Source organism: Ursus maritimus, unplaced genomic scaffold (genome assembly GCF_017311325.1).
Source record: "Ursus maritimus isolate PB19 unplaced genomic scaffold, ASM1731132v1 scaffold_28, whole genome shotgun sequence".
Lineage (NCBI taxonomy): Eukaryota > Metazoa > Chordata > Mammalia > Carnivora > Ursidae > Ursus > Ursus maritimus.
The window spans coordinates 21186002-21211196 of record NW_024425341.1 but is presented as its reverse complement, the minus strand read 5'-3'; the positions used below and the strand labels follow the sequence as shown (position 1 = coordinate 21211196).

Here is a 25195-nt window from a genome sequence, read left to right as displayed (position 1 = left end):
ATTCATCTCAGAACATTGAAAGTGACACACACACACACACACACACACACACGTGCTCAAATTGGCCAGTTCAGCAGGCATGATTGACTCCACGCTGTCTAAGCTATCTGGAACTTTAAAATCCTCCACTTCATTATCCCATTTTAATGCACAGTGCTGACAGTGGCTGAAGCACTCTGCAAAGCACGGTTCCACAGACACAGTGGTTGTCTAAAGTACCTCCAGCAAGAGAAGACAAGCAAAGAAGCCAAGCCCCAAGCCCACCAAAAGAGCGCCTTACAAAGGTACACGTTTCTTTTCTATCACTATAGGGATTTTCCGTGGGCAGAATGAAATTGAAATGGACCATCTGTCACTGGAGACTTCACTAAAGAAATACATTTTCAGCAAAACGGTAAGTTTTCAAAAATGATTTCCAAGCAGCTTGGCATTAAGCATTGGAACCAGAAGTACCTTACAGAGCAAACTTCGGAGTGAAGGACAGAAAGAAGATGTCAGCAAAGTCTTAGTGAGGGAAAGAGTGATGTGCTGCCTTCAAGACATAGGACTTAGCAGAAAATTAATGCACAATGTTTGAGAAGCCAGGAGATGTATTTTAGAAGCCACATTCCAAGGTAAAATAATTAGGAAAGAATGGGAGGAGAATCAAAGATTCAGAGCATTATGTAGCAAAGGAAAAGGAGAAGAAGGTTTGTTTAGTGTGGGGCCAGACGACCAATATTTATTCAGGATTCTCAAACCCCAGGATCATTGCAAAACAATGCAGTTTAGGAATTACCCACGTGCTTTGCTAAATATTCCACGTGACACTTATGCAGACCTCATCCCCCCTCAGGGAAGCAGCTGTGGACGTACAAAGAGAACAGTTGTGAGAATGGGAAGGACCTAGCATGAGGAATTAGCTAAAGCCGATCTGCAGAGAACAAGGGAGATGCAGGATTAGAAATTGCCATGCTTCAGTTTTAGGAGATGCAGGGGTATAATCATCCTGAAGTCTGTAAGGAAATAATGAGGGGCACCCGGGTGGCTCGGTCGGTTAAGCGCTAGCTCTTGATTTTGGCTCATGTCATGATCTCAGGGTCATGAGATTGAGCCCCTTGTCAGGCCCTTGCTCACTGCAGAGTCTGATAGGGATTCTCTCCCTCTTCTCCTGCCCCTCCCCCCCCCTCCCCTCCCCACCTCACTCTCTCTCTCTCAAATAAATAAATAAATCCTTAAAAACAAAGAGAATGAATGAAACCGTGGTGTGAAGGAGGAAGTTTGAAGAGCATCAGACCCTTACTTTGACAGCTCATGTTCCTTTACAATGGTGACTGAGAAGGTCCCACCGTGAGTGCAGCTGGGCGACAGGCTAGAGGAGAGCAGCCCCTCCAAAGTCGCTCCTGTGTTGTAGGAAACCCTCTCTGCCTCACGCTCACCTGTGCACAAACGCCATGGTGATGGGGGGCCTGTGGGGTGGAAATGAGGCAGGCATACCGCTGCCTCCTGAGGTCGTATCACGGGAACAGGTCAATCCTTCCTGACTTGCATGGCAGAGCCCACCCTGTGACCCTCACTGTCCCCCAGTCCAACATCTGGTTCACTGATCGGCCCCTCTCATCCATACCACAAACCCGGACCAAGAATTCCTAATCCAGTGAGGAATTCTGTGACCAAGTGACTGAAGGAGGGAAAAGAGGCAAAAAATGCCTCTTATTCATGCAGAGTAGCGTCACCTTCCCTTCTATGTGTTTCTTCTCACAAATACTTAAGTAACAAAATACTAATAAAATAGTGTGCTGGACAGTAACCACAGCCAGGTACGGCCCTTGCATATTAAATGACAAAATCCCCAGAGGTCATTGAATTGTGAATGGATTGGAATCCAGGACCCCCTGGTGTGTGCCCTTTCACACCACCCTGGAGGACAACGCATCCATGGGACCCCAAAGTGGGGCTAAGCAAAAAGTCTTGGCCTCGGACTAAGTAACCTAAAGTAGGGGTTGGGACAAGTGGCTGGGGGACAAATACATCAACAAGATCTGATGTCTCTTGTCTTCCTCGTTGTTAGGTCCCTATATCAGTCAGCAGCTCAGCAGGAAACATGGCAAATTCAAACCCTATAAAATGAGGGAATTTAATAAAGGGGCAGTTTACAGGGCAAGCAAGCTGTAGAGTGTTTCCCTGCCCAGGGCCTGAAGGGAAGCAGAGAGGGAGGCACCGGAACTTAAGGAGACAAAGCTGAGGGGAGGGCAGGGGACGTGCCCAGCACATGGAAAACATCCAGGGAGGGAGCTGGGGTGGGATGGTGGTCATGAATTCCCTGATCTCGATTTCCTTGCTTCTGCATTAGTCTCCTGTTGCTGCTGTAACAAAATATTTAAAAAAAAAAAAAAGTAGTGGCTTGAGAAGACACAAGTTCACCCCAAGTTCTGAAGGTCAGAAGCCCAAAATGAGTCTTATGGGACTAAAATCCAGGCATCGGTAGAACTCCCTAGACTCTAGGGAGAATGTGTTCTTTGCTACTTCCAGCTTCTAGAGGGGACCTGTCTTCCCTGACTCCTGGTCTCTGAATCATCATCACATCACCACGTCTAGAATTGACCCTACTGACTCTTTCTTATAGGACCCTTTGATTACAATAGGATAATTTCCCCACCTGCAATCCTTAGCTTAATCATCTTTGCAAAGTCTCTTGACCCCATAAGGCAACATATCTGCAGGTTCTGGGGGTTAAGATGCGGACACCTTCGAGGGAAAGGCCATTGCTCATCTTGCTCTTCTCTGATCGCCCCTGGTGCTCCCCCTCACCTGAACCTGCCCAAGGCTAGAGGGCAAGGTTGCTCTTGCTGCAGCCCATGGAGATCAGCACCCATGGGCACAGAGCAGGGTCAGGAAGGGAAGAAACCACCAGTGCAACCCCTTCACCCCAGTGTCTTCAAAACTAAAGCTAGGGGTGTGCCCATCTGTTTGTAAATGCAACTTAGTAGACTCAGTACAGATTATACGGGATCTCTACAGTCCTATTGGACCCCCAACCCCACCCATGAGAAGGATCCATCTCCTAAACATGAAATTTGGAAGAAAAGGAAGATCTACATTTTTTGTAATACGAACCCCATCAGGTGGTTTTCAATTAATTTCCATTTCCGAGGAAAAAGCAATGAAACAATTTTGCATCTATTTCAAAAATTTGAAATGTTAGCATCAACTGGTTTCACAGAAATCTCATCTTAATAATCATTATATTCCTGATGGTCACACATATGTTCAGTTTGAATCAGCTAAATTTCTGTTGACAACTTGCAACTCGTCCTGTCGAAGGTGTTCTCAAATCAAGTGACTATTCTTATCGACGTTTGTTGAGGTTGAGGTTTTAGTATTTGATGATGCATTATCCCCAAATTAAAAACAGAGGAGTGGTCCAAAGTCCATTTGTTCAAATGAAGAACAGAACTAACGTGGAGAATGGTACACTGAATTCTAAAGTTCGAAATTACACATACATTGTTGTACCCTCTGCTGGAGCTCCTGAACCACATACCACATTCTAGCGTCAACAACACAAACGTATTTCCTCATTGTTCTGGACCAAGATGCCGCCAGGATTGATTTCTGGCGAAACCTCTCTCCTTGGCCTGCAGAGGCCACTTTCTTGCTGTGTCCTCACATGGCCTAGTCTCTGAGTGGGAACGTGGAGAGATCTCTCTGGTATCTCTTCTTCCGAAGACACCAGTCCTATGAGATTAGGGTCCCACCGTTAAGACGTCACTTAACCTTAATTACCTCTTTAAAGGCCTCGCCTCCAAAGGGGGTTAGGGCTTCAACATACAAGTTTGTGGGAGTGGAGGACATAGTTTTGTCCATATCAACTTGAATACTTTTGTGGGGACATAGAATTTGAAATTGTGTGTGTTGGGACCATTTTATCCAAAAGTGTGATTTCCTACAAACAGTTGAAAAAGGGAGAATAAAATAATCGACTGTGATTATCTGAAAATTAGACTTTAATGCACCAATGCTCCATTTGCCCCATTTTCTCCCAGTGGATTCACAGTTGTGAACTTTTTCTAGAAGACAAAGTCATGGAAACCCTCCTGTCATAGTCAAAGAAAGTACAGTAAGCTCTCAGATAAACCAGTTCATTTCTTTTCCAAGAAGAAGTGCAAAATAATGGTGTCCATCTAAAATTAGTTTTCCATCTGACAAAAAGGCAAACAGGGACCAAAATCTAAACATGTTCACAGGAGTTGGGGGTCACAGTCTGTGGCAGAGAAGGCCACCGAGGGGCTCAGTGTATGTGCTGAGCACCTCCCGGGTCCTCAGCACTGGGAAGGAGCTGTAGAACCAGCACCCGCTCGGGGATCACCCCTTCCAGGGAGAAAACACAACAAACAAGGAAACAAATGGACTGCAGATTGCAACAGATTCTGTGAAGGAAATAAACAGGATCAAGAGCACAGAGCAGCCGAACGAGGGCATTCCAGAACGGCCAGACAGGAACGGCCTCTCTGGAGAGGTGACATCTGGGGCAAGAACGAAAGATGGACAAAGCTGGTCCTGGAGAGAGTTAGGCAAATCAAGCAAGGGCAAACAGGCAGATGGGAGCAGAACCTCAGGCTGGAGAACCAGGGAGGAGCCCGTGCAGCTGGAGGCTCCAGGGGCAGGCCAGTCCCAAAGGACCTTTCCTGTTTTCTTCTCTCCAGATGACAGTACGCGGCATCGTTTGAAATCCCATCCCATGCCCACCACTGAATAGGAAGATACATTTTGTAGGCCCAGATATAGCTGCAACGTGACTGTGGGATTCCTTCCCTGCCGGGGCTCCCAGAGACACCCCTCCAGCTCTGGAGGGAGACACCACCTCCTGATTGTGGGTCTCACACTGTCTCACTTGGGGAAGAAAATGCTCTCCAGCTCCTGGGGCCATGTTTGATACGATACCCCAAACTGTGTCACAGAGCCACCCAACAATTGCTGTCCTGCCTGACCCCCTAAGATCACGAGTAAGGATCTTGCATTCCACAGAAGTGAGAAGAAAGCAGGCACACTGGTGTCCGGGGAATCTGACCATCTGCCTGGCAGTGTGGTTCCCTCAGGGGGAGACTGCAGTCAGCACATAATGACATAAAGCAATTGAAAGTATTATCCCTGTTACTTAACATAGGATTTTATTTTTGTTATTTTAAAGCAGCAATTATTAAGATGAAGTTACATCAGACCCCCATTTCTGCTAGTCTGGGAAACACTATTCTAAATATAACACAATTTTCAATCAATTAGCAAACACCCTTCATCTATCTGTTCTTGTCTCCGACATACTAATTTAAGTCTGTCTTCCAGTTATGAGAAATTACGTTTTCATGTCGTGTCTTTATCACTTGTCAGAGATCAAATGGTGCTAATGAGGGAAAGATACTACAACCTTCCTGTAGGGAAACCAATATGGTATTTGGCATCCAAGATGTGTTTTGTCCAAAAATAAAAGGTCGGAGAAAAAGGCAAAGCCTCTTAAGAAGAGATGTGATGCGTGTTGAATACAGATAACAGCTTCCAAATCAAACACTTTCACACTCGCGTGCAGTTCCAAAAGAGAGACAGTAAGTACTTGTGCTAACATAGACAGGAAAGCCGTTTCCAAAACTTCTGAGACACCAGAGGAATGGAGGTGTAAGAAGAGGACGGTACCTGTTTGCTTATAAATAAAAGTAACGACTCAAGCCAGAACAAGCCGAAGGGATTCAGGGATGTCTCCAAGGAGCCAGTGGAAGACATTTAGCCAGGACACAGAAACATACGGGAACCAGCAGGACCACCAATTTACAGTTGTGGAGATTGTGCACTGCACAAGTGCACCTGGCCAAGGGAGCAACGGGGGGTGGAGGTGGGAGGTGGAAAGCCAGCCCACTCTCTGTTCTATAATCCGTGTGCTCTTGCATGCAACTGCGTTCGCCTCAGTCTGTGGTCCTCACGGGCAGTGGTTTTGCTCCCCAGGGGCTAGCTGCGCTATCCGAACACATTTTTGATTGTCACAACAGGCGGTGGATGCTACCGGCATCTGGTGAGTAGATGCCAGGAATGTTGTTATAAACACCTTACCTGGGACAATCCCCCGTAACAAAGAATCATCTGGCCCAAATGTCCGTAGTGCTAAGGCCGGGCATCTCTGACCTAAAGGGGATGGTGTTTTCTAATTCATACCAAAGCACAGCCCAGTGGCCAAGCCACGTCCTCCCAGGCACGCAGCAGCCCTGAAGGGAAGGCTTATCTGATTCACACAGAGAGACGCAGGAGCCCCAACCTGGGACCAGGGACTCTGAATCCACTGGGCAGATGGTCCAAGTGTGCCCACCGTAACACCTGCAGCTTCTGTGCGTGGAAACGTTACCGACCGCCAGTTACAAGCTGCTCACCGTGCTTGGAGGTGAGAAACAGATCGGGCCCCACATTTACAGGACGCATGTTATAGCGTCACCATGATTCACAGGCACAGTTTGAGTAGAGAAGGAAAGAGCAGAGAAAAGAGAGAGAAAGAACAAGCCAGAACTCTGTTTATAAGCAGAATCAGCTCTGGAAGGAGACAGAATGTCATTTTTACTGAGAAGACAAATACAGTCACTGCTGGAAACACCACTTTTCATCCTGTGACATTATGAACGTGCAACCGGGTTAAACGAAGAAGCGAGTGTCCTAGGACAAAAAGGAACACAGCCCATCAGCCTTCACGTGCAGTACCACAGCTGTGGGGTTTGAAGGAGAGCACTGAGCTCAGTGTAAGCAGAGTATCCCACCCTAAATAAAACAAGCAACGAAACCAAGTGCATAACGGAGATTAACTTCAGTGGCGTGATGGAGAAGGGCGCCCAGCAGCTCCTAGCGGTTGGTGTTTACAACCTGGGGCAAGTACAAGTTCTGCTTTTTGTTTCTGTGCAAATGCAAACCACTCATCATCAGTAGCATCCTCTTATATTGTTAAGGACGTATTTTGACAGAATGTTGAGACCTTCCCGAATTGTAACCATGCACTACAGCTCCTTAAGCACCAATACCCGAGAGCAGCTCCGGGAATTATAACACCTGAAGAAAGTGACCTGCTGTCCTTGGCCACATGGTGCAGCAGGTGGGATCTCCAGGGAAGCTGACTCAGAATGTTAGTAGTAGTATTACTATGCAGGGTGTTCACTGAGCAGAGGATGAGGAGGAAGGGAAGCGGCAGTGGAGAGAGCAGAAGTCCCACTGGGCGCAAATCCAAGACAGCCCCACTGACCCCAGGGAGCGCCACAGCCGGACGTCCTGGTGCCTTCGCCCAGGAAGGCAACACTTGCAGCTGTGTGGAGCCCCGAGGCGCTGAGAGCGGGATGCGGAGCCTGGCAACCAGGGCAAGGAGTCTTTCCCTGCGGGGCCCTGGTAGCGTGGCCCACATCCGCCAGACCCACTGCACCTGTCTTCATGCTCCGGCTGGCCAACGGGACACCTTTACGATGCTGAAGTAATTGAGTGAAGTGTTACTGACCCTCTCGTATCTTTTGACTTGTTCATGCAGCCCGTATTTCCTAAGCACCTGCTATGTGCCAGGGACTGGGTGAGGCCCAGCTATCCAGGAAGCAGACCCTATTCAGCGGCCGCTCTGCCTGTTACCACCACTGTCCTACTGAGATGGGGCTGCCGGAACAAAGCCCGCAGACCGGGAGCCTCACCCACACACATCTGGTTCCCACAGTTTGGGAGGCTGCAAGTCTGAGATGAGGTGCAGGAAATCTGGCGTCCGGTGAGTGCCATGTCCTGGGTTATAGATGGCATCACCTCCCTGCGTCCCCACGTGGTGGGGAGACACAGAGAGGAAGCAAGTTCTCTCCTCTCATGTCTCTTCTCTTTTAAATATGAGCATTTCATGAATTCGTGTGTCATCCTTACGCAGGGGCCATGCTAACCTTCTCTGTAGCCTTCCGATGTCAGCATACGTGCTGCTGAAGGGAGCGCTCTCCTGTCCCTTCCTGTAAGGACACGAATCCCATCATGGGGACTCCACCCTCGTGACCTCACCACCACCCCGAACCCCATCTCCTGACACCATCACCTTGTGGGGTTAGGGTTTCAATACATGGATCTGGGGGAGACAAACCCACCGTCCGTAGCATCAACTCACTCTGTCCACACCCAAAGAAGCCCAACTGCTTCATGCCTAAACTATTCCAACAGCACGGTTAACATTAGAACACATGCAAGATTAAAACATCGGGTTGTAAAATTAGGAAGCGGATAACAGTCAGGAGAAGTGTGGGAAATGGGAAGGAGGAAACCATTGCTTTTGTGAACTTTTTGGGGATGAAGGGAGGGTAAGGCGAGTGGAACACAGATGACCTTTGGTCCAAATTTCATCTTTTCTACACGTAAGCCATGAGATCTAAGCTTTTCTTAACTTGAGTTTTTCTTCATGAACGCAATCCCAACTTTACATGACTTTTGGGGAGGAGTGAAATAAGATATGCTCAAAGCAGGGGACCTCGCCCTGAGCAGTCACGTGGCCTGGGGTGCCCACATCATACCCATCACCCCTATCAGCACCATCGCCAGCCTTGCCGCCTCTCGTTCCCAATAGTACCAGGCACTTGGAGGGCTTACATAACTCCAAGGACGTCTTCGTTGGTCACAACTATCCTAGAACATAGAGCCAAGGGATGGATTTAACATTACTCATTGAGTATCAAAGAACCATGCTTCTGCACAGTAAAAGATCCTTTTCAATTCCAGTGTGACCTGAAATACACAGAAGATGGGTTGAGGTGTCAACCATGTCCCTCCACTGAATTGTGGGCAGAAACAATAGGCAGCAGGACACACGGCTGCTCTCAATGAGGGGCGCCTGGGGGGCTCAGCCGATGAAGCGTCTGACTCTTGATTTCAGCGCAGGTCATGATCTCAGGGTCGTGAGATCCAGCCCTGCATCCAGCTCCATGCTCAGCAGGGAGTCTGCTTGAGATTCTCTCTCTCTCCCTCTCCTTCTGCCCCTCCCCACCCCGGGGGTTCTCTCTCCAAAATAAATTTTAAAAAAAAAAAAAAAAAAAGAGGGCAGCCAGTGCAGAAACACGGATCCAAACTCGGATGGAGTCGAGATGCCCTCCTCGCTTATAGTCAGCTACCCGTGTGGATTTCACAAAGCTTATTGGAAGGCAACATCCCCTTTGACACAGGTTGAGAGAAACACTTGCTTAAAATCCCAACTTTGAGAAACTGTAGATGCTCGGAAGTTTCTGCCCATTGCAGTAAATGCCTTGGAAACCAGAAGCGCTGCTCTAGCCCAGAGCTGCAGGGCCAGCAGAAATACGGCTGGCAGAAACTCAGGGACAAGGTGGTGTCGTCCCCCTTCCCCACGCTCCACAACGGTGTGAACGCGGTGAGGCTGAACCGGGACGGATTCTAGTACCTGAGCTTGCCTGTCACAGGAGGGGTGTGTGTGTGTGCACATGTGTGTGTGTGCACGTGTGTGTGTGTGTGTGTCGGTGGCTGCACTTGCTACTCTGAATTCCGCTGCGTGTCATTCTTTCCACAGCAGAGTTTCTGTCCTTCTCAATGCATACATTTCATATCTTTATAAGTACCTACATTTATAAAACTACGACTCCAGGAGTGTTACAGTGTGACATCTGATGACTGTGGTCCGTGGTATGATGGTGTGTGGTAGTGAAAAGTCAGGAAGGAAATTTCCCAAGTGCCCTCTGCAAGGAATGCATACTTCACTGGCCTCTGGCCTTGTTTTTGACACATTTTAAAATACAGTGTTCTATATGTGGTCACAACCCCCACCAGGCAGCCTGCCTCCCCACCCCCCCTCCAGCAGGCAGATGCATCATGGTGGGTGGGTACAAAGTAGCAGGCTCAAGGTGGCAGAGCTGTGGCCAAGCTAGGACCCCTCCCATGGCTGCCCAGCTTAAAGCCGACACAAGATTCTTCCCACTTCTTCAGCTGTTTCCCGTTTTCCCATTAAAGTGTCCAGTTCAGTTCAGTGAACCTCTTCACTTCCTTGGTCTTGAAGAGCACACGCTGATAAATCATGTGGTTTTTCCCTTTGTGTGCCTCAGGGATGCTGCTGAACGTCGCGTCTCCTGCCCCTTGCTGCCCACTGAAGACTCCCGAAGTGAGGGACCCCACAGACCAGTCCAGCAGAGCCCTGGGCTGCAGACGGCAGGATTCCGTAATCTGTATGATGCACAATATTCCAGTCCCAAATACGGAGCGCACAGCGCCTGCTCCCCAAACTGCCTTCCAACTTCATGTCTGAGAAAAGAAATGGTTAATGAAACAACAAAGGACTTGGAAGAACACCTAGGAGAATTACACTGTTAAAAGAACAAATTGGTACTCCAAAGAATATAACAGTTTTACACCCAACTCTGGCAATGGAGGGAAACGTTAATAATGTGAAGAAATTAGGTGTGAGCATGACATTTTGGTGTCAGGATGCTCAGCGTGAACCAGCCTCTCAAAGGGACATAAATCCTTACCCAGATTTCTTCAAATATCAGCTCTGCCAGGGAAGTAGGATGGAAGAGCTTGAGAGTGAAATTTCCATGACAAAAGTCTGGGTTTCACTCCTGTTCAAATCCCAGTCTTGGAAGACAGTACGGCTCATTAAGCATTTCAGTCATGTCCAATCATTTCCTGAATTTCCAGAATCATTTCTCAAATTGCCCTCTCTTCAGTACATCCACTTTTTTCTCTAATTATATTGATCTTAGCAAATAGCAGTGTCCGTCTGAGCTGATTTTCAAATACGAAAAACCTTCAATAAAAGGAAAAACAAATGCACTGTGGTCCGGCAAGACAAGATGCATGATTACCCCGAACTCCCCTAAACTTCCTCCAGGAGAGAAGCAGGCCTTATAAGCAAAGGGGAAAGCACCTGGCAAAATGACAGAATTCTGGAAAAAGAGCCCACTTTGACTGCAGGGAGGCACCACTCTATCACTCGTGTGTTCATTATTCTCCTTGCCTGATAACCAGGTAAAAATCAAGGGTTAGAGCTGTATTTGCAATTTCAAGTTTATGTCTCAGAGGGGGATCGGGAGACAACTCAAACCCTAAGTGATGTTTTAAAATCAAATACAGAGTACTTTCATCAGCCGTCGAGAACAGCCTTTGCCCTCGACAGAGAATACCCGCTTTCCTTTTTAAAAACAGAAGACATTGGGCACCTGGGTGGCTCAGTAGGTTAAGCATCTGCCTTGGGCTCAGGTCCTGACCTGGGATCGAGCCCAAGCCAGGCACCCGGCTCCTTCTCAGCAGGGAGTCTGCCTATCCCTCTGCTTGCCGCTCCCCCTGCTTGTGTGCTCTCGCTCTCTCTCTGTCTCTGTCAAATAAATAAATAAATAATCTTTTAAAAAACAACAACAGAAAACATATGTGTGCAGGCTTCACAGCCACCGTGCAAGAGACCAACCGCTCCCAGCGTTCAACTGTCCCCCCGTGTGCCTTTCCCACAGTGTGACGGGCAGCATGCTGTGGCCACCTGCTCATTCTGTCATGTATGCCTTCATTGGTTTATTTTAAAATATTTACCAAATATGTCTTAAGCCCCAAATCTTTGCTGGGTACTGTGCTAGAAACCCAATGATACAGGGAAGAGAATAAATATAGTCCCAAATCCTCCTGGAGTTTCCTTCCTCCAGCACAGGACTTTTGAATTGACCTGCCCAGAGATACGCCCTTTTCCTCCCTGACCCATCCCATTTACGTCTGTGATGCCCCCATTCTCTCAGCTACATAGATGGGAGGCCTGGACTGGACACTGACCTCCTCTCTCTCTGTGTCCCAGCAATTGTAAAGGCCAGTGCCAGAAGACCTGGTCCCCAGGTACCTTCCACAAATTTAATGCAGAGGCTCCCTGGCTGGTTCCCACTTCTTATTTTCCTCCACTGCCTTGATGTCAGATTAAGGATTGTAAAATGGAGAAATATCCCACAGCTTGGGTGGTAAACTTCTCCTGGGTCTCCCATTGACTATCACTTGCACAAAATGCCAGGTAACCTTCTGACTCCTCTCCTCCCCATTGGGTAGACAAAGACCTTTTCTTTCTTGGCTGGGGAGGGAGGACCAAGACCCCAGCCTTCCTCTGAGTCAATCTTCTTTGTCCTGCTCAGAACAGCCCGACACAGGCCATTGACCATGGCCAATGGTTATACCTTCTCTGTTTTTAAAGGTTTCAGCTTTTGGGGCACCTGGCTGGCTCAGTTAGTGGAGCCTGTGACTTTATCTCAGGGTTATAAATTTGAGCTCCACGTGTGGCAAAATGTTTACTTAAAATAAAATTAAAAAAAGAAAGTTTTCATCTTTTTCTAAGGTGGCCAAATATGACACCAAGGATAGAGATACGTTTAGTTTTAAGTAACATATAACCCTTAAAATGGACTCTCCTGTGCACTTTTCCAGACCCTTGCATTTTCGGGAATACGGCACCCGCTCTGTGTGTGTGTGTGTGTGTGTGTGCGCGCGCGCACGTGCGCGCACATATTCACTCACGTGCCTTGTTTCCCGTAGGCTTTCTTGGGCAAGTCTCCCCCAATCCTGAAACCATCCCACAATGGTGCTCTATAGTTTCAGGCAGGGAAGCATCCAGGGATGGTGACTCCTCCCACTTCAGGAGCTCAGCACGCAGGTGAGCTGATGATGCTCTCAGATGGAGCAGGACGAAAGCCTTGGACCTAGTCTGGGAAGGTCTGTCCTGTCCTTCCGTAGAGAGCCCGATGACATTATCCCCAAGCTCACCTCCCCTTGTCAGGAGACCCCTCTGTTAACATGCTGGACTCCACGTTCTTGTAGACGTGGGAAGATTGCCACAGCAACCCTGCCCTTCCGTCAACGCCTCTCTGACGTTGATTTTTCCACTCTCTAGATTATTTGCATTGGTCTACGATATGTTGTTTTTTCTCCCATCCTAAAAAGTAGACGAAACAAAACCCATAACCTTTTCCCCTCCAACTACAGCCCCTTTTTTCTGTTCTCCTTTGCAGTAGAAAAGGTTGTCTGAAAATAGTCGCCTATTCTCTCTCTCTCTCTTTTTTTTTAAGATTTTATGTATTTATTTGAAAGAGAGAGCAAGAGCAGGGGGAGCGGCAGAGAGAGAGGGAAAAGCAGGCTCCCCACTGAGCAGGGAGTCCGACTCAGGGCTCGATCCTAGGACCCCAAGATCATGACCTGAGCTGAAGGCAGACGCTTCACCCACAGAGTCACCCAGACGCCCCTATTCTCTCTCTCTTGAATTCTTCCTAGTCTTTCTTTTCTTATATAATAATTTTTATTATATTATGTTAGTCACCATACAGTACATCCCAAAAGATAGTCTCTTCAATAAATGGTGCTGGGAAAATTGGACAGCTACATGCAAAAGAATGAAACGTGACCACTCTCTCACACCATACACAAAGATAAACTCCAAATGGATGAAAGACCTCGATGCGAGACAGAAATCCATCAAAATCCTAGAGGAGAACACAGGCAGCAACCTCTTTGACATCGGCCACAGCAACTTTTTTCATGACACATCTCCAAAGGCAAGAGAAACAAAAGAAAAAATGAGCTTGTGAGACTTCATCAAGATAAAAACCTCCTAGTCTTTCTTAACCCCATTTCCATCAGGCTTTCCCTCCCACCACCTCCCTGAAACTGCTCTCTCCACGGTCCCCAAGGAACCTGCACTAACAGCTAATGCACATTGTCAGCTTCCTGACTCGGTCATCGGTCGAGTCCTCCTCCTCGAAACGCCTTTCGACTTCAGCTTCCAGGACGCGGCCCAGTGTGCAGCTCTTCTGGGGTGCCGTGGCACGCCCTTCTCTGCGTTGTCCTCATCACCCCGATGCATGCCATCTCTCTGCCATACTCTCTAGCCTCCATCCTGTGTGTTGATGAGTCCTGATGGTCCCTCAACTCAGACCCCTTTATCCAGCTGACCACCCAGCACAACACATGGGACATGGCACGGGCATGTCAAGGTTAAGGTGCCGGAGTCCTGCTCCATTCCTGCCCCGAGCCCACCACACTTCCCACAGTCTGCCCTCCTGCCTGTGGCATTTTTAAGACACCATCCCAGCTCTTAATCTTCAGCAAACGCCTCTGACCTCAATGTCCCCTGCCAGTTATGAAATGACAATAATGCCCCCATCCTTGAGAAGACCTAGAGGCCAGTCTGGGCCAAGAAGTCATCTTGGCCGGCGAGTCGGTGTTTGGGGGGATTCACAGAGAGCCCTGTACAAGCACTGCTGGCTCCCTCTCAGCCTTGGGAGCAGGAAGACAGGGCGAGTGTTTGAAGCTCTCAAGTCAATGAGCAACGAAGGTCAGTCAACAGAGACTTCTCATGGGACCTGAAAATGAGAACTGTCTTAGGAGCACTACATATTATTAGCTTCGGATGTTCCCCATGGTTAAAAGCCACTGAGGTGGGGCGCCTGGGTGGCTCAGTCAAGCATCTGCCTTCAGCTCAGGTCATGATCCCAGGGTCCCTGCATGAGGCTCCCTGCTCAGCGGGAAGCCTGCTTCTCCCTCTCCCACTCCCCCTGGGGTTGTTCCTCGCTGTGTCTCTCTCTGTCCAGTAAATAAATAAAATCTTAAAAAAAGAAAAAAGCCACCGAGGTAAAACTGTTAATCACCCAAGAGCATATGACATCAAATAGGAGATAAAGCCAAAGACTAAATCCTGGGAGTAAGAGTGACTTTGTGCGTCCCTGATGCTGACACACCTGTGTTCTTTAAAAAAATGCATTCAAATAATTTAAATCAGAAAAATGGCAAAGGATCGTCAGAGTGAGTCCTGCTACAACTGGTGTAACATATTGAAATGGGTCTCTTCTTACCTGCCGCTCTGCAGGTGAAAAAGGAGTCATCATTTTAAGAGCATTATATCCCTATAACAGGTATTTAGGATTGTTACCCAAATGGCACCCTGTGTTCCCAAAAGCCAAGTAAAGCTTTCTTTTTATAAACTGTAGGCTTTCTAGAAATTAAAGGACCTATAACATTTATTCTAGGATCTTTCTCATGTTTCTCACAGAATAGTGATGAGGGTCCTCATGTACTGAGCATCTATAATCATGTTCACAACAGACACAAGTTATTTATTATGTCCGTTTGTGGAAAAGACTGAGTGTGGCCAATGTGACGGAAAGTGGTAGTACCAGCATTTGAACCCATGTTCATGACTTTCCTGCAATGCCATAATGCCTCCCTACCTCAGACAAAGATTCAGAAAACAGAAGAAGAGACACGTAGAAAACATAGCTAAAATTACCAAATTAGACAGATTAAAAACTGTAACGTTAAATTAATCAATAAATAAATCCTACTGAGGGACTGTTAGATGAATTTTAGCTGCCCTTTCCAGCCATAGGACCACTCTGGAAGCTCCCCACAGTATTGTCACTCTCTGTTTATTTGTATTTTAATATCTCTAATTTGGTGTGCAGCCAAAGTCATTTTTCTTGGCCAAGGATTAGTTAATCCTTATAGTTTGTGCCAGGAACCAATGATAAATCACATAGATTTTGCAAGAAATTGCCTATTTCCATATATCAGACTTTCATATGAATCATTAAGCTTCATCAGACGGCCTTCCTGATCCCCTCAGCCTGACTGAACTAGAGACAGGCTTCTTCCTGACTTTTCTCCCTGACCTCCTTTTTCTTAGAACATTTGCTTTAGAAAACTTTCCATTGTAAATTCTTTCTTTGCCCCCTTGAGATGTAAGTCTTCTGCCAGCCAGGACTGTCCTTCTCCAGAACTTGGAGCTCACCCTCTGAAATGGAATCCTCCAGGGCTAGGGTTGGTGTGTCCCAGCCTCCCAGTCTCTGTGGGAGGAGCAGCCTGACTTCTCTGCCAGCGCCCATCGGTGAACAAGGACGGCCGAATCACCGTGACCAAACCATCCCTGAGGTCCTTCAGTACTTCTGCACTATCGCACCACTTAACAACTCCCCCACCTTCTATCCCAGTGGAGTTGAGCCCAATCTCTTCCTCCTACTGTGACTGTCTCATTTCCCTATTACAACAGTCTTGGACCCAGGCTTCCTTGCCTATTTAACTCTATAAGCATAAGTTTTCTTTGACAAGTGAGGGAATCTAGATGTCATGAGATTCCAGGAGACAATTAGGGGTGGACTCGGCACAATGCTGGAGAGCCACTGGAGGCAGATGCCTGCTGGCTCGCCATGTCTATGAGACACCGATATTTAAACTGGTTCCATCGAATGTTCCATGCTTTACAAAGTCATCTTCTGTAATAACAAACTTCTAAAATTCACATCATTATAAACGTCCAGTCCTTTGGGAAATACCCAAGCTCATTTTAAATCTCTGTCTGGTTTATTTTCAAGCCATTATGTAGGCCAAATATTTTAAGTCTTGTTCTGAGTAAAACCACACCACCCATCACCAGAGGAGAAAACAATCAGCACAGTCACATCAGGAGCACAGGATAAGAAAGAAAAAGGAAAGGTGTCTGTTGTAACTAGGGAATTGCATAAATAGAAAAGGGGAAAAGAAAAAGAACAATATCAGAAACGCAGGGAGAAATAATCAAGTGTACAGCAGGGGAGTAGATACCTAAAGGGATTTGATGAAATGTAAAAAGTTAGATCCCCTCCCAAAATTATCCCTTTACTGGCAAAAAAAGAAAACGTCAAAGAAGGAGTGGCTTGCTTCTTAAAAAGCAAGAGTGGCCTTCCGTAGAGAGACCGTAAGAGTCCCTTTCCTCGAGGATCTTGTGGTTTCATCATATATAGCAAAAAAGTAACGAGAAAAATCAAGGAGGGAGGAGCAGTGATGTCATCCCTGCAAGGTGCCCAGGCAATTAGGGACAAGGCCAGAACAAGAAGTCGGTGCTCCTGATTACCCTCCAACATCTCGCTCTGTGATCCATGGCCCCTTTCTGCCAATAGAGCTAATTACCGAGCGTGGTAATTATATTCTTCCTCCCTCCGTCTCTTCGGCAATTTCAATTACATAAGGTGTCTTTCCTCCAAGTCAAGTTCTTGCTGATCATAAATAAAGCTCTTGCTGATGATAAATAAAACTCTTAATAATCTAGACTTGAAGTGAGATGTAATCTCAGCCCCTTGTGACTTCAAGAGCCCTGGAGAGTCAATTTAATTCTCGTTGCTTTCCAGCACAAGGACTCATGTATACGGATCGAGCACTGGCTTTCCCCCTCGTGAACCTGTCCGTGGGGTGCCTGATACATGCATCTACGACTCGATGGGCTTAGGTTTTACTGTCATTATTTCAAAATGCGTCTATTACTTGCAGACCCTTGAGTCAATGTATAACCAAAAACTCAATTCAATTTAAGAGCAAAAAGAATAAAATTCCCCCAAAAGACGGGGTGGGATGATAGGCACTGCAGAAATGTAGAGAGATTGAAAAAAGGTCCCAAGAGGCAAAGAAGATTAAAAACAGGGAAGGTTAGCTTGAAGACATCGACAAAACCCAGATAGTGCTTTGGGAGAGAATTTCCATAGAACACCTGCTCAGGTCCAGTGGCACCGACCAGGACCCAGGGCTCACTCTGACCTTACCTTTCACTGAGTGGGGGGGAAGGTGAACCCACAGTTGCTACGACAACCTCCCTTTTTTGGCTTCCACCTCTCATTTTCTTCTATTCATCTTCTGTGCGTTGCTTACCGTTCCTCTTTATCAAGTTACCAGCTTCTCTTCAATTATTTTTAAAATTTGACTTAAAATCCCAGCTGTATTGTTAGGGGTTCTATAACACATTAGTAAAAGCAAAATCACTTCCTGTCTTAGACCGCCGGCTCACTGCGATGAGCTTTGTTAAACAGCTACATCCAAAGCTCATTTTAATGACGAGCTCACATCCCCAGGTACACTCTGCGTGTGTGTGTGTGTGTGTGTGTGCACGTGCAGGTGTGCATGTGACAATGTTGGGGGAGGAGAATTATAGCTGAAGGGTTCATTGATTTGAGAAGACTTACCCTTCACAGCTCTCCCTAAAGTACCCAAATTTCAGAGTTTCTCCAAGTCCTTCCTTTATGCATTTATGTCCTTGTGGATTTCAAGGGGGCAAGCACGAGAAGAGAAGGGTCATCAGAGCCGTGGGGATGACACTCCCCCACCGATCAGTATGGGTTCTTGGGTAAGTCAGTTCATCCCACCTGGCCTCAGTTTCCCCTTCTATGACACAGAGAGAGTAATACCTGTGCTTTGTCGGTCTCAGAGATGCTGTCAACGTTCAGAGAGATCCTGCAGATAAAAATGTTATACCAATGTAAGCTATTATTATGTAATTTAGATGTTTTCTACACCATCAAAATTCATTTCTGAGAGCTGCTGGCTGCTCTCAGTGACAGCCATGCGTAGCGTGAGTGAGTGTAATTGGGCAGTGAGCCATCCCGCTTCCTGGATTAGTGAGTTTTTGTTTATGAAGAAGTTCCCGATGTTTAGAATTTTGTTCTCCATACTTGCTAATTGGCCTTAAATGCTAGTAAGAAAAAGCTGCTACTGACAGTAAATTAAAATTGCCTTCATTTCATTTCTTTTGAAGCCTTGTTTACCCCGAGACAGGATTTATTTTTTGTTCCGCATTTTTAAAAGTTTTTTTTTAATTATGTTAGGTGGTAAAAATATAAAGAAAAACATGGTTCAATACACAAGTTTTTGGGTGTTTTAAATTCCATAAGAGTGTATGTTTGCATGTATGTGCACACATGTGCATATGTATATATGTGTGGTGTGTGTGCACACGTGTGTGCATATGTGTATGTGTGTGGTGTGTGCATGTGTGTGCACATGTGTGTGTATACATGTGTGTTTGTGTGCATTGGTAGGAGGATTTGGCAACATTCTGGATGGCTTTAAGGCCATTTTAAATAGCCATAAAGGGAATATTTGGGATTTATTAAGAACTTTTTTTTTAAAGATTTTATTTATTTATTTGACAGACATAGAGACAGCCAGCGAGAGAGGGAACACAAGCAGGGGGAGTGGGAGAGGAAGAAGCAGGCTCCCGGCAGAGGAGCCTGACGTGGGGCTCGATCCCACGCCCTGAGCCGAAGGCAGACGCTTAACGACTGAGCCACCCAGGCGCCCCAGGAACTTTTTTTTTTTTTAAGATTTTATTTATTTATTTGACAGAGGAAGAGAGAGAGCGCACAGCAGGGAGAGCAGCAGGCAGAAGGAGAGGGAGACGCAGGCTCCCCGCTGAGCAAGGAGCCTGATGTGGGGCTCCATCCCAGGACTCTGGGATCATGACCTGAGCTGAAGGCAGGCGCTTAACTGACTGAGCCACCCAGGCATCCGATTTATTAAGAACTTTAACCACATAGATTTAATTCGAAGTTTCTGTAGGATAACATATCTCAGTGTCAAGACCGCTAGAGAAAAATCCAACGACAAGCCTCCCGCCTTACACACAGACGCCCACACACCAGTCCTACACCAGAGTCTTCAAACCCCAAATCTGCGGGGATGGAAACCCTCTCACTTACTGTTACTAAAGACAAGAGAACTGGGGACAAAGGTTTGACAACATGAGAACATTAACTGAAAAGCAATTATCCGAATCGGTGGCTGTGGAGAAAGGCATCAGGAATTAATTAGGATCTCCTCGTCACGCTGAAGACCGCGGTGGAGCTGCAGGAGCATGGGCTCGGGGCTCACAGAGCCTGGTCTCAGAGCCAAGCCGCGTTCCCTGGCGGCCACGCACCAGCCAACTTGTCATCTCTCTCTCGGTTTCCTCAAAGTGGGATGAAATATGAGGGAGTGCGCACCACGTCCTCAGAACCTCCCACAGTGAGCAGCGTGCACGCAGTGAGTGTCAGCTGCTCGCCGGGGCACGGGTCCTGCAGACCCTGGAGCAACGAGGACTCGTGGCCAAGACACGGGTGAACCAAGGGCTGTGCTCCTAGCACACACCTTAAAGCCAGGAACAGAATAATAGGGCTTTACCTGCAGAAGTCCTGCCCCGTGTCGGGCCACCCTGCACGCTGCACACACATTACTGAACTAATGTCACTGCCCACCTGTCAGGCAGGTCGAGTCATCCCATGTCCGCCCCTCAGAGGGATTCGGTCATTGGCCCGGGAGCACACAGCTCGGGAACGGTGGAGCAGGGATCCAGACCCCAGCAGAGCGCAGCAGGGCAGGTGGCTTTGTTGCACAGATGTCCGTGACTGTTTCTTGGTCCTCAGCGGTCACCTCTGCAGGTGTGGCTCACTGAATGACCACCGTTGTGTGCGACCCACCGCCCTCCCGCCCAGACCCAGGCATTTCTTTCTCCTTTCCTTTTTGTTTTGTTTGGTTGTGTGTTTAGTTTGCTTCTTTAACTCTGTTCCGTCCTCTGTGAAATGGGGACAATATTCTTTCTGCCTCTGTACACCAAGGCTTTGGGGGACTCAATCAAGTGCTTGGTAAGATGTCTTTGTTTTGTTGGCGGCGGGGGGGGGGGGTATGTTGCTTGTGTTTTGTTCTGTGTTTCCCAGTAAGCTTCATGGCACCTGAGAGTCCACCTCTGCAGGTGTCTGTGGGACACCTGTCACACGAGGGGCTCTGAGGTTGTCGTTAATCGTTTGTCTTAATTGTGGAAACGGGACATCCATGGGTCACCAGCCGACACAATGGCTCTATGCAGAATAGAAGTCAGGTGCAGTCCCGGCCTGTGGTCTTGCCTTGTAAAGGGACAAGCCACAATTACGGTGATGTTTGCTGCACGACAGATAAAACCAGCTTGGCATCCGAACTACAGGGAAAGAGATGACATACCCTAGGCCAACACCTTCCCACACTCCCCTATCTTCCCCAGCTATTCAGTCTGAAGGAGAGACTTAAGCCTTTTTAAAATAAAACATGGACCCTTGAGAGTGGGGACCTCAAGCAATGATTCACTGCAGCAGGTGGGACCCCAGGAGAGTTTATTTCCAGGTGCTGAGCCACAATCAGTTGACGCGCAGGCTCTGAAGGAGGGACTTGAGGCTGGCCAGAAGATCACCGTGGCTAATGCCTGACCCCTTTACCTTGGTCAACGTCACCAAAAGCCACCTGTCCGGCTCTTCACTGGACACTTCCCAGCCTTAGGTGCTGAAGGCACACAGCGAGGGAACGCTCGGGCCACTTCCGTTGCTCTTTTACCTCCAGCCGGTCTGAAATCCGTCTATAAAAGCACTGTGAGCCTTCACGGACCATTTTCCCGAGCTTTCCACTACCATAGAAGATTCCCATTGTTGGCTTTTATATTTATGCTGATCACTTTTCTTGTATTGTCATTGGATTGTTCTGCTGGGGCTGCCACAACGATAAATGACAGAACGGGGTGAGTTAAACAGACACTTCCTCATGGTCCTGGAGGCTGGGAGTCCAAGATGAACGTGTGGGCAGGTTGGTCTCTCCTGAGCCCTCTCTCCTCGGCTCATGGATGACCGTCTTCCCCTTGAGTCCTTGCACAACCTTTCCTCCGTGTGTGCATATCCTTCGTGTCTGTATGTGTGTCCAAATTCCCTCTTCTTATAAGGACCCCAGTACTACTGAATTAGGGACCACCCATATGACTTCATTTAATCTTAATTATCTCCCTTACTGTAAATATCTCCTAAATGCAAACATGGCCACACTGAGGACTGGAGCCTGAGCATATGGACGGTAGGAAGACAATTCCTTCCCTCGCAGTCTTGCAGCGTATTTTGTCTTTACATCATTAGAACAAAGCTTTGCAGCAACTTTGCTCTTCCGCTCTCACTTCCCGGGGAGGGTTGTGGAGGAGGCAGAGTGCTGACAGGTGCATCTCTAAGCACCTGAAGGGACCTGGTCCTGGATATTTAGACCTGTTGACTGCAGCAGATGCATTTTGGAGCCATTTCTGTGACTCTGAGATTTATTTTTTCATGCTGCCATGAAAACCACATAAAATGAGAGGAACAGGATCAATTTGGAGATTTCAAGTGAACAACTCAAATGCTTAATGAGGAAAATGAAATGATCATTAAAAATATAGACAGATGAAGGAGCACAGTTAACTAAGTTCTTATAACTAGAGGCAAGAGACCTCGGATGATTACTGTATAAACGTGGAAATTCTCTTTGTCTCTTCGAAAAATTTAATCTCTATTTGCAAGTGGTTATGATGAATAGATCATCTACCATAATAAATACATCAATAAATACAACTAATACCCATTTCATATATTTTTTTAGCACCTCTGTATATTGTTTGATAACTACTGATGTTTTTCTTAAGGCTTCTGGAATCATATGCTGAAACCATGTCCAGGGTATCCTGAAGAAATGGCAGAGAGAGAGAGAGGAGACAAATTCTCCATTAAAATGACAAAGACCCGCTTGCTATGGGTGAAGTGCCACAGGCTCACTCAGGGCGTTCCTCTGGCTGCTCTCTCTGTCTAGACTCTAGAAGGTTCTCTCACCGAAGACTCAGGTTGTGAGCTACTGTAGAGGACATCAGAGACCGGAACTCTGCAAACCAGGAAATACCTGGTCCGCAGTAACCACCTTCTCCCTTGACCTCCTTGAGGCACCATTTGGACTTCTGACTTTGGTTCTCAGTCCTGCTGCTCTGCCTTGGTGACTGTTAGGTTTACCTCTGGGAAGGGGCAAAAACATAGGATTTCAGAGCGGAAGGGTGCAGGTGAAGACTTGAGAGTCAGCAGACTTGCTTCAAGCCATGCAGCTGGGCAGTGGCAGAGCCAGGACAAGACCCCAGGTCTCTGCAGCCCAAGCCCAGGGTTCTTGCTACCCACAAGCCTACGTAGGAGGGCAGAATCTCTTTTGTGCTTTGTTGTACCACAGTCTCCCTTGTGGTGCCTGCATATGAACAGTACAGGTAAGTGCCTACCTCCAAATCCCCAGGGCAAGTTAATCAGCAACAGGAAAATGAGGAACTCGGTCACTCTCTTGGGAACCAGAGACCTCCTCATTCTGACCCTAAGCACTATTTCTGCGCACTTCCTAGCCCCCTTCTGCATTTGGTCAGAGAGAGAACTATGGCCTGTATCATCTATACACTGATTTGACAAAAGTGCTTCCTGTCTTACTAAAACACCCTCTGCCAGCTTACAAAATGTGATTGCATTTGAGATATCGATGGCCAGAGGGAAGTTATTAAGAAGTGAGAGTTATTATCTGGACGGGTAATTATCTACTGCATTTCTCCAACAGTGTCATGGAGACATGAGACAAGCTGGTGGCAAGTTAGTTCACATCACACACCTCCCCGTCTGGAAATTTGAGGCTGAGTGTGTTGGAAAACACATTTGTTTCTAGGCAGCTTCCCACCAGCTACATGGAGATGTGGCCTCACTGAGGTCTGGTTGTGAATCCAGTTTGCCCTCTCCACGGGGCGAGTCCATTGTCGAATGTGACAATGAGAGTTACACACATATGTCAGTAAGAGAGCAGGTGCCTGGTCTACAGGGAACAAGGGGTAGCAATGAACAGCAAGTAATTCCACCCACCTGCGCATCAACCGTCTCCTCTACTAATCAGGGGCTGGCTTTTAGTGAATCTTCCACCCTGTATCCTCACTCGATCCACCTGTGACCGCCCTCGCCCGTCCTCCTGTAACGTCTCCAACACCACGCTGGAACTGTGGTTCTCTCCTACTTCCCTCTAAGGTAATTGACTTCAAATTCCCAAAAAAGGGCAACATGAGGAAGCATGTACAGCTTAGCTCTGTCAAAGTCTGTAATCATGAGTGCCTATCACTTCTATTTATTTCATTCATTATTTCCATCTATAAAAATGGGAATGATAAATTCTAAATTTATCTCTTGAGGTTTTCAAGAGGATTGCATGGATAATGCTGCCGACCCATGGAAGGACTCACGGAATTGCCGCTATGATTGTTATAGACGGCAGTAAGAGACTCCTTGCCGTTCCTCCCTATACTTGTCTCTGTCATCACCTGTATTTTTCATCACCTGTGCTGCTGGTGACTAAGAAGCATCAAAGTCATGTACAGGGGCACCTGAGTGGCTCAGTCGTTAAGCGTCTGCCTTGGGCTCAGGGCGTGATCCCGGCGTTCTGGGATAGAGCCCCACATCAGGCTCCTCTGCTATAAGCCTGCTTCTTCTTCTCCCACTCCCTCTGCTTGTGTTCCCTCTCTCACTGGTTGTTTCTCTCTCTGTCTGTCAAATAAATAAATAAAATCTTTAAAAAAAACCAACAAAGTGGTGTACAGTGTCATATTTCCTAAGCGTCGAATGAAAGGTATTCTACTATGGAGGAGTGACTTCAATTTTAAGGCAGATCACAACCACAAATGGTTAAGAAAATTCACAAAGTATTTATCGAGCTGAGCGGTAGGGCACTAAGAAGCCTACTGCAAAGTATGAACCACAACGCCTGGCATCAGAACCCTCACCGCCCAATGCTAAGAAGTGAAACAAAGAATACAAGAGCTACACGCTACGAAGGCACACACCGGCTTGTGTCTTTCCACGACGTCAGCTCTATTCGACCCTAAAGCCAAGTTCGTCACCATCATAAAGCAGGTTCAGGATTCCAAACTCAGTGACATTGCACCATGTGATTGAAGTTGGCTTGTCACACGGCACACAGAGCAGGACAGAAGACACACCGCACAACAAACGAGATGGCAGAAGGGTGTGGGAACTTACCAGACTGAACGTGCAGTCAGTCTGCGGGCTCACAGTTGAGGTAAGGCCTCCATCTGGTCCGGGTCAGCTCTTGGCACCTCGTATTTTGTCCAAACAGGGAGGATCTCGGTTCTGTTCGGAGATCCATCAGCAGAGCCTTCCCCGGCAGCTGTCTTTTTAAGTGGTCAGACACAGAGGGGTCATGTCTGAGGAGTCTGACAGTTTGCTGCCAAAATCCTCCACTTTTAAAAGGATTTAATCGGTCCTGGGGCTCTGCAGACCTCCTCTGCTCCTTGTTAACTACTTGTTAGCAGTTCTGGGGTGTCAGCTGATGCTGGTCCCCGCGATATGTCATAGTTGCTGCACCTTTAACTGCTGGGTCATTGCTTGACGCGGGCTCCTGCTGGACAGGAGAGCCTCCACTTTGCTCTCTACCTACACTGTGCATCTCCAGACACAAACACACACATTTCACCAGGATCCTATGCTTACAGATGCACAGTGAACAAATGGGTAAGAGTGAAAGTGCACAATTAGGTACTAAAATGAAGGTATGAGATTGTGGCTTATAAGAAATGTTATCTTTGGTCTTCATCCCATTCCTGGCACAGAGC

General features: G+C 47.3%; 1 non-coding gene across 1 annotated transcript; it reads right to left on the bottom strand.

Moving 5' to 3' along the window:
• Positions 1-7852: 7852 nt before the first annotated feature.
• Positions 7853-7959, bottom strand: LOC121105664. Its single transcript, XR_005838299.1, has one exon. It is a non-coding gene; the product is annotated as a U6 spliceosomal RNA (small nuclear RNA).
• Positions 7960-25195: the final 17236 nt, after the last annotated feature.